We start from the raw sequence: 16,297 nt of genomic DNA on the forward strand, positions 1-16,297 counted from the left end.
ACTCCAGACCCGGGCTTTCTTCTAACCGCAGAACATTTCACAATATCCAGAAAGTGAACGTAAGCGAAATAAAATAACTAGAGGCTGGCTTCAATGTAATCAACTTAGAGTTTTAAGAGCTCAGGATTTTTAGTCAGTTTTCCCTACCTACTTATCCCTTTTATTTAAAATAAATATTCAATATATATCTTCTCAGACTTACCTCTTTTTGCTACATTCACCGATACAAGATTTCACACATTTTCGAAAAGCCAAAAAAGGAGGATTCTATCCTGTTTGCACCCTGAATCTAACAAAGTATCATTTTCCTCAGAACCAGGAAAAAAAAAAAGAAACGAAACAAAGTGGGAAATGAGCTTATTTATTCCCTGCACCTTCCCTCTCCCTTGCATTCGAATTTCCCTTCATCTAGATCAATGCAAACATCTTACAACTACCCCAGTTTTATTTCCAATCAAATAGTGAATCACAGAGATTAGCAAACGGAACCCGTGAGAGCCCGGTGGAAGGAAGTGGCATTTTACAGGAGGCTGGACTGCAGCTGTCAAATGTTCCTCCCTTACCTCCCTCCAGGGCCACCATTTCCCAGTGTCCCACACTGGAAGTCCAATGTTGTGCCTGCAACAGCAGATGGATAAAGCCTTCAGCCGACAGGCGCTCCAGGAATCCGGGACTGGACCGAGGACGGCAGCTCACCCAGTCCGTGCACCGAGAGCACCTGAGGGGCCATCCTTGCCCCGGGAGCTCTGAGGTGCTGCCCTGTCACACCTGGACAAACAACAGAGTCAGTGCAGACTTGCCTGGCCTTTGGCTCATTGTCCATGCAGGGTGATGCGATGCCTTCGTCCTGGGTGACAATGGTTTTGCTGATGGCTAGGCTGGGGGCAGATGAACAGGCATGGGGTGAGGGTGAGGTGTCAGGAAGGAGGCTATAAAAGAGAGGTGCATAAAGGTGAACTAAATCAACTTGCCAGGGAACAAACAGTGCCCCGATGGAGCTGGGGGATTGGAGGAAGAAAGGTGGGGACAGAGTTCTTGCAGCAGTGAGAGGTGAATGCTTCCCAGACAAGCGCAGCCAAGGATGGCAGGGCGTGGGCGTGGGCGCCCCCTCCCCTGCGGCCTCATTTGGAGAACATCATCCGCAGAAGCTCCTGGCACTCCAGGCGTCCGCCTTTATCCACGCCTGCCGCCTGGATCATCTCGTCTAGCTCCTCTTCCGTCAGGTTCTCACCCAGCGTGACCATCGTGTGCCTCAGCTCCGCGGTGCTGAGAAAGCCACCGCCGTCCCTGTCGAACACGCGAAAGGCCTCCCAGGTCTCCTCCTCGTCGCCGAGGCCGTTCATCTTCTTGAACATTAAGGTCAGGAACTCGGGGAAGTTGACGATGGCCTTGTCCTTAGAGTCGACTTCGAGGACCAACGCCTGGAGCTCAGCCTCGCTGGGATTCAGGCCCAGGGACCTCACGACGCTGCCCAGCTCCTCGGTGGTGATGAGGCCACCCTTGAACTCGGCGGGCTGCTCCTCCATCACCTGGTCCTCCATGCTGGGTGGGGCCGGGAGGGTGGTGGCAGAGACTCTGGTGCCTGGGTCCCTACTGCGCGAGCCCTGGACGGCCACTCGGCGCCTTGCAGCTGGCCACGATCTTCTTCCTAGCGTCTGGAAAGGACCAGTGGAGACCCCAAGGGCTGGCGGCTCTCGGGCTGCCTTGCCCTGGGTTGAAGTGCCGGTGCTTAAGAAGGAGCAGGACCTCCCTCACCATGGGTCTGGCGGGGATTGGGCTGCCATTCCCCACTTCCCCGCCCATGCGGGTGCCTGAAGGCCAGGACCCGATAGACGGGAGGCCAGAAGCAGGGATGAGGTCATCTGTTATTTGAGCCCAGGCTGACCTTTCTCCTACTGAAAGGCGCTCAAATCTCCACCCAGACAGCAGACAAAGCTGTGAGAAACCATCTGTAATAATGCCTTCCACTGTCCGCGTGGTTGGCAATACTTAGAAAACTTAAGTTTGGGTTTTTTCCTTCTTGAATTTTCCCTTTCCATTCTTCTTCCTCAATCTCACATCTATCCCCCTTTCCCCAACCCTTCACTTAATGAAGCAAACATTCCTGTGTCCTTATTTTTTTTACCATGGATGAAAAGAAGCATTTGGGTATCCTGAAGGAAATTCCCTTCCAGGTCTTTGGTATCCAAAGCCTTAGGCCTTTTACGGGTTTTCAGAGAAGGCAAAAATATATATATATTTTTTAGATGGAAGCAATGTTTTTGTGTTCAGAATAAAACCGAATGGAGAAGGATTTCCTCCAACCCATTTATTTATTAATTAATTAATTCATTCATACTGAGGAACTACTGAGTGCAAGCACAAATCTAGGAACTGGGCATACAGCCGAGAGCAAAACAGACATTCCACAGGCCTTGTGAAACTGCTATCCCATTGGGAACACTAAGAAACCCAAAGAGAAAATCACAAAGTTTTGATAAATGCTCTAAAAAGGAAATTCATGGATGGTGATGAAGAGAACATGGGAGGCTGCCTTCACAGGTGTGATTATTGAAGGCTTCTCGGCAGAGGTGCCTCTTGGGGGTGACCCGGAGGAGGAGAAGGGGCAGCCTACGGTCGGGTTTCAAGGCAGAGAGGGAGCAGGCGCAAGGTCAGGGTGGAAGGGGGCTTGGCAGGTGGGTGTGAGAGGCAGGAAGACCTCTCAGGATTGAGCAAGGAATTCAAATGTTGTCCTTCCCCAGGGCAGAAGCCTTGGACCTTTAATCAAGGGCAGATCTGAGTCCGTGACTGAGTTCCGTGGGTGGGGTGAAGCCAGAGCTAAAGAGGGGGATTCTCTAAGGGGAGAAGCTCAAGAAGGAATTGCTCATCCACAACACAAACTCAGCTTCCCTTTTCCTGAGAAGCCTGGAGAAATTATCACCCAGAGGGAGAAGTCATTGCTTTGCCTGGGGGACTCCAAGAAATTCCAAACTGGGAGAGAAACAGGGAGCCCACATTGTATTTATTTTGGGGGTGGAGGGTGGGGAAGGGTGTGGATGGGAAATGTATTTTATTCATAAGGACCTAGATTCAATGTGGGAAGAATATGGGGGGAGCAGAGCTTGAGATATAGTTTTCCCTTCTCTGAATTTTCCCTCTTTTCCTGCTCGAATAGGCAGCAACACTGGGCCTCTTTTCCTGAAGGGGGTTTGTTATAAGCAAGTATCTTAGTTTCCTGGCTGCTAAAACAAACACTGTACAATGATTTGGCTTAAGCAAAAGTTCAGGTTTTGAGATTAGGAGGAGACCCCCGGAGAGGAAGCAGCAGGGTGAAGCTTTTTTCTGAAGATTACAGCATTCCCGGGCTGGCTGCTGGGGATAGTTCGGTCTTGGCTTTTCTGTCACGTGGTCATCCACAGGGCAGCATCTTCTTGTTTCTCCTTCAATTTCTTCATACCCGAAGGAATGTGTCAAAATTAAGAACCTGTTTTTCATGTTTTTGCATGAGGAAGAACAAAGGAATATCAATATTCCAGGGTGTTGAAAATAGATGGTCGTTCATATTTTAAAACTTCAACTTCTGTGTGAATCTCAAGCAGGAAATGTTTGTTTGATACAAAATTTATGTTTTGACTAGGGCATTTCCTAATTTAATTTATATGAACAGGTTAATTAAACATCATAAGTACTTGGAACCTTGAGTAGGGCATGAGATTTTGTAGGTTTGTCCAGTGTAATACCCCCAATAAATCACAGAGTGACTTGAACAGTGAATAAAGAAGTATTTGCAAAGTCCCCTTGAGGGAATGGGGAGAAAGGAGGAAAATTTAACTTCCCCATTCAGAGAATTCCTGATATTCTCACAAGCAGTGTGGACAACCAAATCAATAGGCTGAGCCCTCAATTTTAGGGTTTGTTCATATAAAACTTATCCCCACAAAAAATAGGCTAAGCCTACTTAAAATGAGGCCTAAGAGTCACCCCCAGAGAACTTTTTTTGTTGCTCAGATGTGGCATGTCTCTCTCTCTCAACCAACATGGCAAGAAAACGTATTGCCCTCCCCCTCTCTACATGACTTCCAGGGGTGTGGACCTTCCTGGCAACATGGGACAGAAATCCGAGAATGAACTGGAACTCAGCATCAGGGTATTGAGAAAACCTTCTCAATCAAAAGGGGGAAGAGAGAAATGAGAAAAAATAAAGTGTCAGTGGCTGAGAGACTTCAAACAGTCAAGAAGTTATCGTGGAGGTTATACTTATACATTATATAGCTATCCCCTTTTTTAGTTTAAGGTGTATTAGAGTGGCTACAGGGAAGTGCCTGAAACTGTAGAGCCGTGTTCCAGTAGCAATGTTTCGTGAAGATGATTGCATAATGATATAGCTTTCACAAGGCGACTGTATGATTGTGAAAACTGTGTCTGATGCTCCTTTTATCTACAGTATGGACAGATGAGTGAAAAATATGGATAAAAATAAATAAATAATAGGGGGAATAAATGTTAAAATAAACTGAGTAGATTGAAATATTAGTGACCAATGAAAGGGAGTGGTAAGGGATATAGGAAAAAAGATAGAGGGAACAAACATTAAGATATATTGGATAGATGGAAATACCAGTGGTAAATGAAAAGGAGGAGTTAAGGGTATGCTATGCATGAGTTTTTTCTTTTCTCTTTTTATTTCTTTTTCTGGAATGATGCAAATGTTCTAAGAAATGATCATAGTGATGCATATGCAACTATGTGATGATATCATGAGCCATTGATTGCACAGCAAGTATTTAATGTTTATATGTTAAGAATGTCTGTATTTCACTGTGACTGTGTGATTGTGAAAACCTTGTGTCTGATGCTCCTTTTATTTACCTTATCAACAGATGAGTAGAACATATGGAATAAAAATAAATAATAGGGGGAACAAATGTTAAAATAAATTTAGTTTGAAATGCTAGTGATCAATGAAAGGGAGGGGTAAGGCGTATGGTGTGTATAAATTTTTTTTCTGTTTTCATTTTATTTCTTTTTCTGAATAGATGCAAATGTTCCAAGAAATGATTATGATGATGAATATACAACTATGTGGTGATATTGTGCATTACTGATTATATATGTAGAATGGAATGATCAAAATAGGAATGCTTGCATTTGCTTTGTGTTTTTTTGGTATTTAAAAAAATAAAATAAAAAAAACACATTAGGGACAACTTAAAAAAAAGAATGTCTGTGTTTGTATGTTGATTTGTCAATAAAAATATAAAAAAAAATGAACCTGTTTTTCTGAGGTACACAACTCAGTCCCCAACTAGGAGAAAATAGAGGATGCCTACCAAATGATTTCCTTCTGGCTCTTACGATCTCCGAAGTCTATACTCTGAGGGTCTGGGCAGAAGAAGGGAGAGTGAAGTCCTGCCTTGGGAGAAAGAGGAAGGGTGAAGAATCTGCCTCACCCTGCTTCCTGCCCTCCAGTGGAGGCTTTTCCTTGAGACAAGAGGTTTAGGGGCCCCAGGGCAGTGGGATCGAGGGGTGCGAGGCCATCCTCAGCAAGGGGACAATCCTAGGCAACGTCCCTGTGGTCTGAGGGGTGGCATGGAAGGAGCAGGGGCCACAGGCAAATCAGCAGTCACTTTGTAAACCACCACTCAATGGCCAGAGCTTCCTTCTCTCCTTCACCCACCCACGAGTGTATTGTCAGAACATAGCCATGGGGTGGGGAAGATGTGCCGATTGGGAATCTCTGAGATCAAGTTTTCCTGGCATACTTGTAAGAGAGAGACTAAAAAGAAAAAAAAAGCTGATTTATAGATAATCCTGGAGGCTGATCTATTCTACTCCTGCGTCTGTAGGCCAAGAATCAGATCCTCTCTATAGTATACAACTCAGTTCACAACAGGGATTTGGGAAAATGTGTGGTTTTGCTGGGGGTAGCTCCAGGACTTACCGAATATTCTAGTCTCTCTTCTGTGGATGGGGAAACTGGGCAAAGGTTACACACAGTGCTTGCCTAAGGTCACCCAGTGAGATCTTCAGTGAGAAATTAAGGTCCTATTTTATCCCCCAATCTTAAGTCATGGGGACGTGTCTGTCACCTCCTGAGAGCAGTTCTTGACTATGCATTGGAACCAGATACCTATGTATTAGAATTATGGTCCCAAAGGCTCTTTAAGCATATTTAAAGACCACCAATGTAAATGATCCAAATATACAAACAGGGGATTCGTTCAGTACCTTATTTTTCATCCATACCACAAAATAATTTGCACTCTTTAAAATGATGATGTAGATATGGAAACACTTTCATGAATTAAGCTTAAAAAATAGGATATGAAACTGCGTGATACCACCACATTTATTTAAAATTTTGGTTTATATGTATTTGTGTAGATAGACGTACACATATGTACGTGCACAGACATATTCACAGAGGAAAACCTGGAGTGCCAAATTGTTAATAGTAAAACCTAAGTGGTGGGATTGTAGATGCTTTTAATATTGTTGTAAATGCTGTATATCTGCACATTTTCTAAATTTTTACACTATGGATTGTTTTCATTATCAGGGGAAATGAATGAAGATTTAAGAAACATCCCAGATAAAGTTTATTCTACTATGCCTTACTGACCTTCAGTATTCCTGCTCGTTATATGAAGCTGATGATGTATGTAGAGAACTCAGGAATATGGTCAGCTTTCCATCTCTCAGGGATAATAATTAATAGCCAATGACACCCCCATGACACCTCCACTGACTGCCAGAACAGCCGTCTTGTTGAAGAGTCTGACTTCCAGGTGTTTCTTCTTCTCCCACTTTCCCTAGCTGGCTCCTGGATGGAAGTATTGTGATTAGTCATGAAATGATACCAGGGCAGTGGCAGGAGGCAGAGGAGAACCAACTGGACATGCAAGCCTCCTGGAGAACTGAGGGCAGCATCGCAGAGAAAGTCATTTCTCAAACATGCTTCCAAGGACATGCACTTCAAGGCCATTTAGAAAGGCGTTCATTCCTCCTGCCCACTCCACCCCCAGCCAGAATAAGGGGCCAACAGGAGTCTGCTGCTTGCTGGGTCATGCCTCTGTGACTCCGTGATCCTGAATTGTCCTAAGGGCGTTCTTACAAGGTCACAGTGAACACGCAGCAAGGATTTTAAGTGTGGTTGCTGAAACACTATGACTCATGGATAAGGATCCCGTGGTGATGGGCCACGGTGTTATGGTTTGCTAATTTGGAAACTATGACAGAGGGAATGGTTTTTGCTTCATGGGCATCTGCAGTTTTCTCCTGCAAGCCTCTCAGCCGAGTGCACTGATTCTTTTTCCTACAGGATGTTCTTTTTGGACACATGATGCTTTCAAACACTTAAAAATCATGGAGGACCCCAAAGAGCTTTGGTTTATGTAGCATATAAAAGTGAGTAATATAAAAAATACACATTACTTTTAAAACTGTAACAGAGGATGGGTAGTGGTGGTGCAGTGACAGAGTTCTGCCATGCCAGAGACCTGGGTTTGATTCCTGGTGCCTGCCCATGCAAAAAACAAACAAACAAACAAAAAAATAACAGGACATGTTAACATCAGTAACATATTTTTATGAAAAATTAAACTATATTTTCCAAAACAAAAACTAGGAAGAAGAGTGGTGCCTTAAGCAAGAGTTTGGCAAATCATTTTTAATGTCTGGCTTAATAGAAACATATCTGCGTCTTCATTTGATCTGTGTTGAAAAGTTGTTATGATTGAAGTCTATGAAAATACAGATAAGCATTTGGTAAAGGAGGAAGTATTTAAAATAATCTTTTTTTGGGTAATTGTGAATATTCTTTGATACTACCTCAAAACTGGACAGTGATAGTTTCTTAAAGATTAGTCACAGTATGGAATCTGAAACCATATCAATGAACTTTTTAGTCTGTTACATTGAAATCCATTAGTCTCTCTTGCAACTTTGGAGCTTTTATTCATGCTTGATTTTGTAATGTCCTGTGTTGATCATTTGGAAACTATTTTGTTCAAACATTGCATACATAATATATTAAAAAAATCACAACCCCTTTTATTACCACTGCAAATTCCATTTGAAAAGTCTTTATGTTTCAGGAAGACTCAAGCTCACAGTGCTAGATATGTGTTTTCCAAAATTCTAATTTTCGCTTGGAAGCTTAGATTTTATCATTGGCAAGAAATGTTGTCAGTTGTCTTTCTTGAGGTAATGAAAATCTTTGTTGTTATTATCAGCTCACATCCTGCCCTACAGAATTTGCCCTTGTGCATCCCCACAATTGCTTGAGACTTTTTAATAAAATTTCATAACATTTACAGATATCTCCTGTTTCTTGTTTCCCAAGAGAAACCTGGCTAATGCCTTCATTACCTGAGATTGAAATGCCATAACTACCCTTGTGTTATGTAAACAAAGGGATCTGAAGGCTTAGAGAGTTTGAAATGTTAGAGGGGATTTCCCATGTAAGACCTGCTCATCCACCCCAGCATGTCCAGAGGACATATCTTTCATTAAGACTGAGGAATAAATTTGTGGGACTAACGCCATCATCTTTGATGAGCTCTGCAGTTGCCTTTCTCTGTAGGTCAGATATTACTGTGGGAACTGCTATCACTGATCTGGAATCCTTAAACACAATGGGGATGACTGGATCCCAAGTTGGCAGAGGCTATGTGGCAGCACCTAATTGCCAAAGGTAAGGTTGGAATGGCTACCATAATGGACAGCAGAGTTGAATAAGTAATCAGAATAGTCTGACTCTTAGAGACTATGATGTTGACTGGTAGATCATAGGGTACATAGAAGTAAGATAGATGGGCAGTTTATTAAATTCTTACTTAATCTCTATAAGCAGAGTTCTAGGTCAAGTGAACAAATGCCTAACTTGAATTAGAGAAGCAAAGTGGCAGCCCCTTAATCAATTTCCAGACTTGAGACAGTTTATATACCAGAGCTCCTTGAATGAGGGAAAGGCCAGGTCCCCTTGGGGAAAGACCCTATTAAACTGCAAAAAATTTATATGTTAATCTTCCACCCAGCCTTTCTCAAAGAAACCTATGGTCTTATAACAGGGTAACTGTGCACTGGGAAAAGGAAATGACCAGATATTTTGGGGATAATTACACACTGGCTCTGAACTGACACTAGTTCCAGGTGACCTAAAACATCACTGTTGACCACCAGTTAAGTAGGGGCTTATGGGGGCCAGATGATAGATGGAATTTTAGTTCAGGTCTGTCTCACAAGAAGTCCAGTTTCCTGGACCCATATTGTGCTTATTTTCCCAGTTCTGGAAGGCATATTTGGGATAGACATTCTCAGCAACTGGCAGAATCCCCACATTGGTTCCTTGACTTGTGGAGTGTGGGGTATTATGGATGAAAAGGCTATGTGGATGCCACTAGAACTGTCCCTACCTAGAATATAGTAAATCAGAAGCAATACCAGATTCCTGGAGGGATTTCAGAGACAGTGTGACTCTTAAGGACTTGAAGGATACAAGGGCAGTGATTCCTACCACATTCCCGCTCACTATTTGGTCTGTGTAGAAAGTAGATAGTCTTGTAGAGTGATATAAACTTAACCAGGTGGTAACTCCAATTGTAGCCACTGTTCCAGATGTAGTATCACTCCTTGAGCAAATCAACACATACCTTGGTACCTGGTATGCAACTATTGATCTGGCAAATACTTTATTCTCAATAACTGTTATTAAGGACCACCAGAAACAGTTTGCTTTCAGCTGGCAAGACCAGCACTATCCTGCCTCAGGGGTATGTCAACCCTCCACTCTATGTCGTAATCTTGTCTGCAGGGACCTTAACCATTTTTCCTCCTACAAGACATCACACTGGCCCATAAAAGTGATGATATCTTGCTGATTGGGCCTAGTCAGCAAGAAGTAACAACTACTCTAGACTTATCGGTAAAGATTTTGTGTGTCACAGGATGGGAGGTAAATAAAAAAAAAATACAGTATATTTCCACCTTAATGAAATTTCTAGGTGTCCAATGGTGTGGGTCATGTCGAGATATCCCTTCTAAGGTGAAGGATAAGCTGTCACATCTGGCCCTTCCAAAGATCACAAATGGCCTAGCTGGCCTCTTTGGATTTTGGAGACAACATATTCTTCATTTGGGTGTGCTACTCCAGCCCATTTGTCAAATATTTTGAGAAAAGATAGGGTAGTGATGATATTTTCATACTTTTTTGTTTAGTTTAACTGCCCCACAGCTGATTTTTGTAAGAGTAAACATCAGTTTACCAGGTATTGTTATTTTGCCCATAATTGAATACGAAGTTCCCTGGAGTGTGAACCAATTAACTTTAGTGAACAAACTGAATAGCCAGGTAAATTCAGGAGTGGGGTTGTCATTTGGGGTGAGAAATGATGGACTTTGTGTCAACCAATAAGAAAAGGGATGGAGGGAGAGAGGGAGAGAGAGAGAGAGAGAGAGAGAGAGAGAGAGAGAGAGAGAGAGAGAGAGAGAATAAGTTAGTAGTTATGCAGAGATCCTAATTTTGTTAGATCCAGTTCTCATGGAGCTTATCTATCCTTCTTGCTTCTGAGTTTATTAAAACCTGTCTGTGTTTGGTCAATAAATTACCTTATTACTTGAATTATTTTAGTGGATTTCTGTACCTTGCAACTAAAGAGATAAGCTACATCAAAATGCATGGCCTTGAATATGGAATGGCTCTTTGAAGACTTAATTATGGTACCAACTAGGTGGCAATACCTTGAAGGGCTGGGGCAATGTTCTCCAGGTGGCCAGGTATACTCTGAATCAACATCTACTCTATGTGCTACTTCTCCCATAACCAGGATTCACAGGTCCAGAAATCAAGAGATGGAAACAGGAGTGGCACCACTCACTATTAACCCTACTGTCCATGAGAAAAAGTTTTGCTTCCAGTTCCTACAACCTTATGCTCTGCTGATCTACAGGTGTTAGTTCCAAAAGTAGGAGTGCTTCCACTAGGGGCACAGCAACGATTCCATTGAACTGGAAGTTAAGATTGCCACCTGGCCACTTTGGGCTTCTCATATCTGTGAATCAACAAGCAAGAAGGGGATTATTGCACTGGCTGGGGTGATTGATCTGACAATGTAAGACTGTAACTACTCAACTGAGGTAAAGAAGAGTTTATCTGGAATAGAAGATATCCCCTAGGGCATCTTTTAGTACTACCATGCCCTATGATTGAAGTCAATGGAAAACTGCAACAATCCAATCCAGGCAGGACTACCAAGAGCCCAGAAACTTCAGGAATGAAAGGTTGAGTCTGTCCACCAGGGAAAGACCAATGACAAACTGAAGTACTTTCTGAGGGTAAAGGAATCTGGAATGGATAGTGAAAGAATGTAGTGATAAATATGAACCACAACCTCATGACCGGTTACACAATGAGGACTGAAATGGTATGAATATTTCTTCCTTGTTTTTGCTATGGTATATTTATATACATACTTAGAGCAAATATCTTTGTTTTCTTCTCTATCTTATCCCCTTATCATATGACATAAGTTGTTTTGTTCATGTCATAGTATTTAAGTAATAGGATATCAAGTTTAAGAGTGAATATTACCCAAAGCCTTCACCCTGTTCTAGAGAGATTTAGTGTGTTTCTGGTTGTATACAAGACAGTAGAGCATTGTTAGGCAAAACATATGTCTGTTATTGTATTTTATTAAAAGATTAATTGTGATTTAAGGTGATGTATATAGCTGTCAAATTGTCAAGTGGTGGCCTGTGATGGTTAGGTTCATATGTTAACTTGGCCAAGTGATGCTACCCAATTTTCTTTTCAAGCCTAACCGTTGGCCTAACTATTTATTATTGCAAGGACATTTCATAGACTTAAATCATCAGTGAGTTGATTGCATTTATGGACTGATTACATCTACTATCAACTAAGGAGAGTTTCTTCAGCAAGGAGAGACATTTCATTCAATCATTTGAAGACTATAAAAAAAGAAATGATGACTTCAGCCCTCAGAAGGGAGAATTTTCATCTCTACTTAGCCAGTCAGCTTTTCATGGGGAATTCACCGAGAACCTTCATCAGAGTTGCCAGCTTGCAGCCTGCCCTACGGAGTTTGGAATATCAGTCATCCCCATAGCTGCATAAGACATGTTTATACAATCTCATAATATTTACAGTTATCTCCTGTAGGCTCTTTTCCCTAGAGAACCATGACTAATACACCTCCCTTCTTTCACTCTAATTCTTTAGCATGTTTTATTCTTCCCTTATCCACTGAGATCTACCTGCAGCTCTATGTGTTTGTCCACGGCATGTTGTTTTCCAAAATGGGAGGAAAAGCTCAGAACTTCATCCATATAAATTATGTCATTTCTTCCCCAATTGCTAATATCTTCATACTTGTTCTCTAGGTTCCCTTGGGCAACACCGCACATTGCCCTTCTCACCTTTCACCTCTTGAACCATAGCTCACTTCCTAGGGCTTCCCTTGTCAGAATCATCCAATTTGGCCTCTTCTCAGCCTGCAATACTCAGTCTTGGGTGAGGTTCTTTTGATCATCTCCATATTCTTCATTTTACAAATGAAGAAATGAATACATCGAAAAACCAAGTGGTTTTCTGTTGGTTATACTCTCAGAGTTGGCACTGGACCTCAAGATTTTTGATTCCCAATGGAACACTCAATTCATGGACTCAGTATCATGAGCCATCCTACCCAGGTCTAGGTTTCTGCCCCTCTACTACTGAACAGTCTTTTTGGGTACAAAGCCCTCCATTCATCTTCACCCAATTCATCCCAGATAATCTGAGCTGTATCCTAGCTCAGCCTCTACCCTATCCTTGTGACCTTGAACAGCAGATACTTATCAAATGTCTACCATGTGTCAAAGGCTGTGCTAGACTCTGGAGAACATCCAGTGAACCAGACACTCTCCCTGTATTCAAGGGACTTTGAGGTTGATGGGAGATTCCCTTATGCAGCCCCAGCCTCTTCACTAGGAAATAAGAAGTGGCATGACTGAACCCTGAGGTCCCATTCCACATGGACAACATGTCCTAGGCAGCAGAAGGAGAATGTGACATGAAGCCAGGAGACCCTTCTGCTAGGCCCACTTTTTTTCCTTTGGTGGCAAAATTTATGATATCCATCAACATTTCATTAGAAAAAGTAATTCACATTTATAGAAAGCAAAGTATATGTTTGTCAAATTGAGGCAATATATTTATCAAACCTGTTCATTTTGTTTTGCCCTTAAAAATATGAAAAGTGAACTTCATAATATTATATTTTGCTGTACCTTATAGACTCTTCCTATACCCACTGCAGAATAATGCACATACTTTACCAGGAGTACTTGGGTAAATCACTGAATGTGCCTCTCTTTTCTTACCTGGGTAGTGGAGATGATAGCACTCCTCTATTTCTTTCCTGGTGTGATTGTGAATGCCAAATGAAAACGTACATTAAAGCACTTCATAGGGTGCTATGTGGACTGGAATAATTTGCTTGAAGAAACCTTTCAAGAGAAAGAAAATCAGTGTTCAAACACCAACTCTGCTGCAAACCAACTGTGTAAGTTTAGGTACATTATTTAATTCCTTTAGGTTCAATGCTCTCTAGCTGTAAAATAGAAATGATTGTGCTTGTCCCATTTATCTTGCAAGGCAGTTATGAGAATTAAATGAAATAATGACTATGAAACTTTTCTTTGAAAAGTGAAAAAATATTCATATCTGTGTAATATTACATGAATATGAAGTATCAATAATAAGGAGTGTGCAAAGGATTTTCCATTGTATTAAGGGTCATTTAGATAGCCTTATCCTCCCAAATATTTTATTTTATGGATATCTCCAGCTGGCTTTATCTTCTTTCTACACTTTCTTCACAGCCATTCCCTTCCCAAACTTGCCCCTTCCTAATGTTTTTAGCTATTATCTAGGATATTTAATAAAGACGTCTACAGATCATGAACAACATTTTAGCTTTCTGGATTTTCTAAATTACGTTTTTAGGAATTAAGGCTTTCCAACCTCAAGAAATCAAGCTTTACAGTATGTTTTCTCCTATCCTGTTGATTCAAGGTGATGGTAGAGTAGTAAGAGACTGTTCATAGTGGTTTATGGAGCAACGTGCAAGTAAGTGCAATATTGTTTTACATTACTTTAAACTTAATATTTCTTTAACATACTTGCATAAAAAAATCCAGTATCACAGAAATTGAAGTAAAAGTGACTTCAATTAATTTACTCCTGCGTTTAATTTTCTCCATTAAATTTACTCCTGCATTTTGTTCAGATTAAAAGAGTTCCTATTTCTTTATTTGGATATAGAATTTAAAGAAATTGTGTCACAATAAAAGAATTTAGCTTTGCCATAATATTGGACCTTAAAGAAGTATGAGCCTTGTTCTAACACTTAGTTCTACAAAGATCAGTGGTTTTGGTTTAGTAGAATGTTATGCTCACAATTTTGAAAACAAGCCTTTGAAGAAAAGTGAATCATATAATTTACTCAAAAAATAATCTAATATATAAAATGATTTAATTAGCAAAATTAGATGACAGCATTAGTTTATCAAGGCTAACATTAGTCTAGTGCTTGGGTGCATCAATTCTACCAAGAAACTAGCTGTGTAGGTCTCCATACCACTCTGGGCATAGTCTCCTTATCTTTTTTTTCCCCATGGGAAGTATTTTTATTGATATGCATTATATATTCATATGCTATGTAATCATTCAAAGTGTACAATCAATGGTTGGTTTACAATATCATCATATAGTTGTGCATTTATCATCACAACTAACTTTTTTGTGAAAAATAACATATAGAAACAGCAATACATTTCAAGCACATCGCAACAATTTGTTGTAGAACAGATTTCAGAGTTTGGTCTGGGTTACAGTTTGACAATTTTATGTGTTTACTTATAGCTGCTCTGAGATACTTGAGACTAAAAGAAATATCAATATAATGATACAGCAATCATAATCATTTGTTAAACTACTTCCTCTGTATAATTCCACCCAAACCTTTGATCTTTCTCCCACTCTTTAGGAGTATTTGGGCTATGCCCATTCTAACTTTTTCATGTTGGTAGGGGCTGTTGATAATATGGGATAAGGGGATGGAACTAGCTGATGTTCTGGAGAGGCTGGCCTCTCTGCATTTCAGGACTTACCTGGTCCGGGGACCCATCTGGAGGTTGTAGGTTTCTGGAAAGTTACACTAGCAGATGGAACCTTTGTAGAATCTTATATAATGTCCTAGGTGTTCTTTAGGATTGGCAGGAATGATTTTAGTTGGGGTTTGGCAAGCTCTGATAGATAGCAATGTCTAACTGAACTTTGTGTAAAGGTAACCTCCAGAGTAGCCTCTTGACTCTATTTGAACTCTCTCAGCCACTAATACCTTTCTCGTTACACTCCTTTTCCCCGTTTTGGTCAGGAGGGCCTAGTTGATCCCATGGTGCCAGGGCCAAGCTCATCCTTGGGAGTCATCTTCCATGCCACCAGGGAAACTTTCACCCCTGAATGCCAATCCCACAAAGGGGAAAGGACAATGATTTCTCTTGCAGATTTGGGCTTAGTGAGAGAGAGGCCACATCTGAGCAACAAAAGAGGTCCTCCAGAAGTAACTCTTAGGCATATCTATAGGTAGGCTAAGGTGATCCACTACATACATAAGTTTCACAAGAGCAAGTCTTAAGATCAAGAGCTTGGTCTACTGATTTGGGTGTCCTTAATGTTTGACACAGTGTCAGGGGTTTTCCCGGTGGTAAAGTTTAATAGTTCCATATATTTTCTTCCATCCCTTGAGGGACTTTGTGCTAGGTGCACTTTTGCCACCCACTATGTAATCCTGTGTAAATGCTTAAATTCAGCGAGTTGCCAAAATGTCCTTGTCTGTAAAATGAAGGGGTCCAGCTAGAAGGTAGTTTTAAAATTTCTTTAGCAACAGAACTCATTGTTTCTAATGATATCGTTTTGATTAGTATAGTAAAATAATTTTTAACATTTATTGACCTCTTACTATGTACCAGGTGCTCTTCTGTATTAATTCGTATTGCCCTTTGAGCTAAGTATTATTATTGCACCCATTTTATGGATGAGGAGTTGATACATATGAAAATGGTTAAAAGCAGAACTGTACTGGTTGGCTAGTTGGTGGGGGGAAGGGGTAGAGAAAGGAGATCAATGAACCTGGGCTCCTGCCCTTCATCTTCCTCTTGTTCCTACCTCCCACCCTATGACACTCTTGAGGGATTTCTACGGAGCCTAAGGGTTTCAAATAACATAGTTTAAAGCTACTGGAATAAATGACCATTA

At 41.3% G+C, this 16,297-nt stretch overlaps 1 pseudogene; it reads right to left on the reverse strand.

Moving 5' to 3' along the window:
• Positions 1-387: 387 nt before the first annotated feature.
• On the reverse strand, positions 388-1,831 carry LOC143689697 (uncharacterized; annotated as a pseudogene).
• Positions 1,832-16,297: the final 14,466 nt, after the last annotated feature.

The sequence above is a fragment of the Tamandua tetradactyla genome, chromosome 7, assembly GCF_023851605.1.
Source record: "Tamandua tetradactyla isolate mTamTet1 chromosome 7, mTamTet1.pri, whole genome shotgun sequence".
Taxonomy (NCBI): Eukaryota; Metazoa; Chordata; class Mammalia; order Pilosa; family Myrmecophagidae; genus Tamandua; species Tamandua tetradactyla.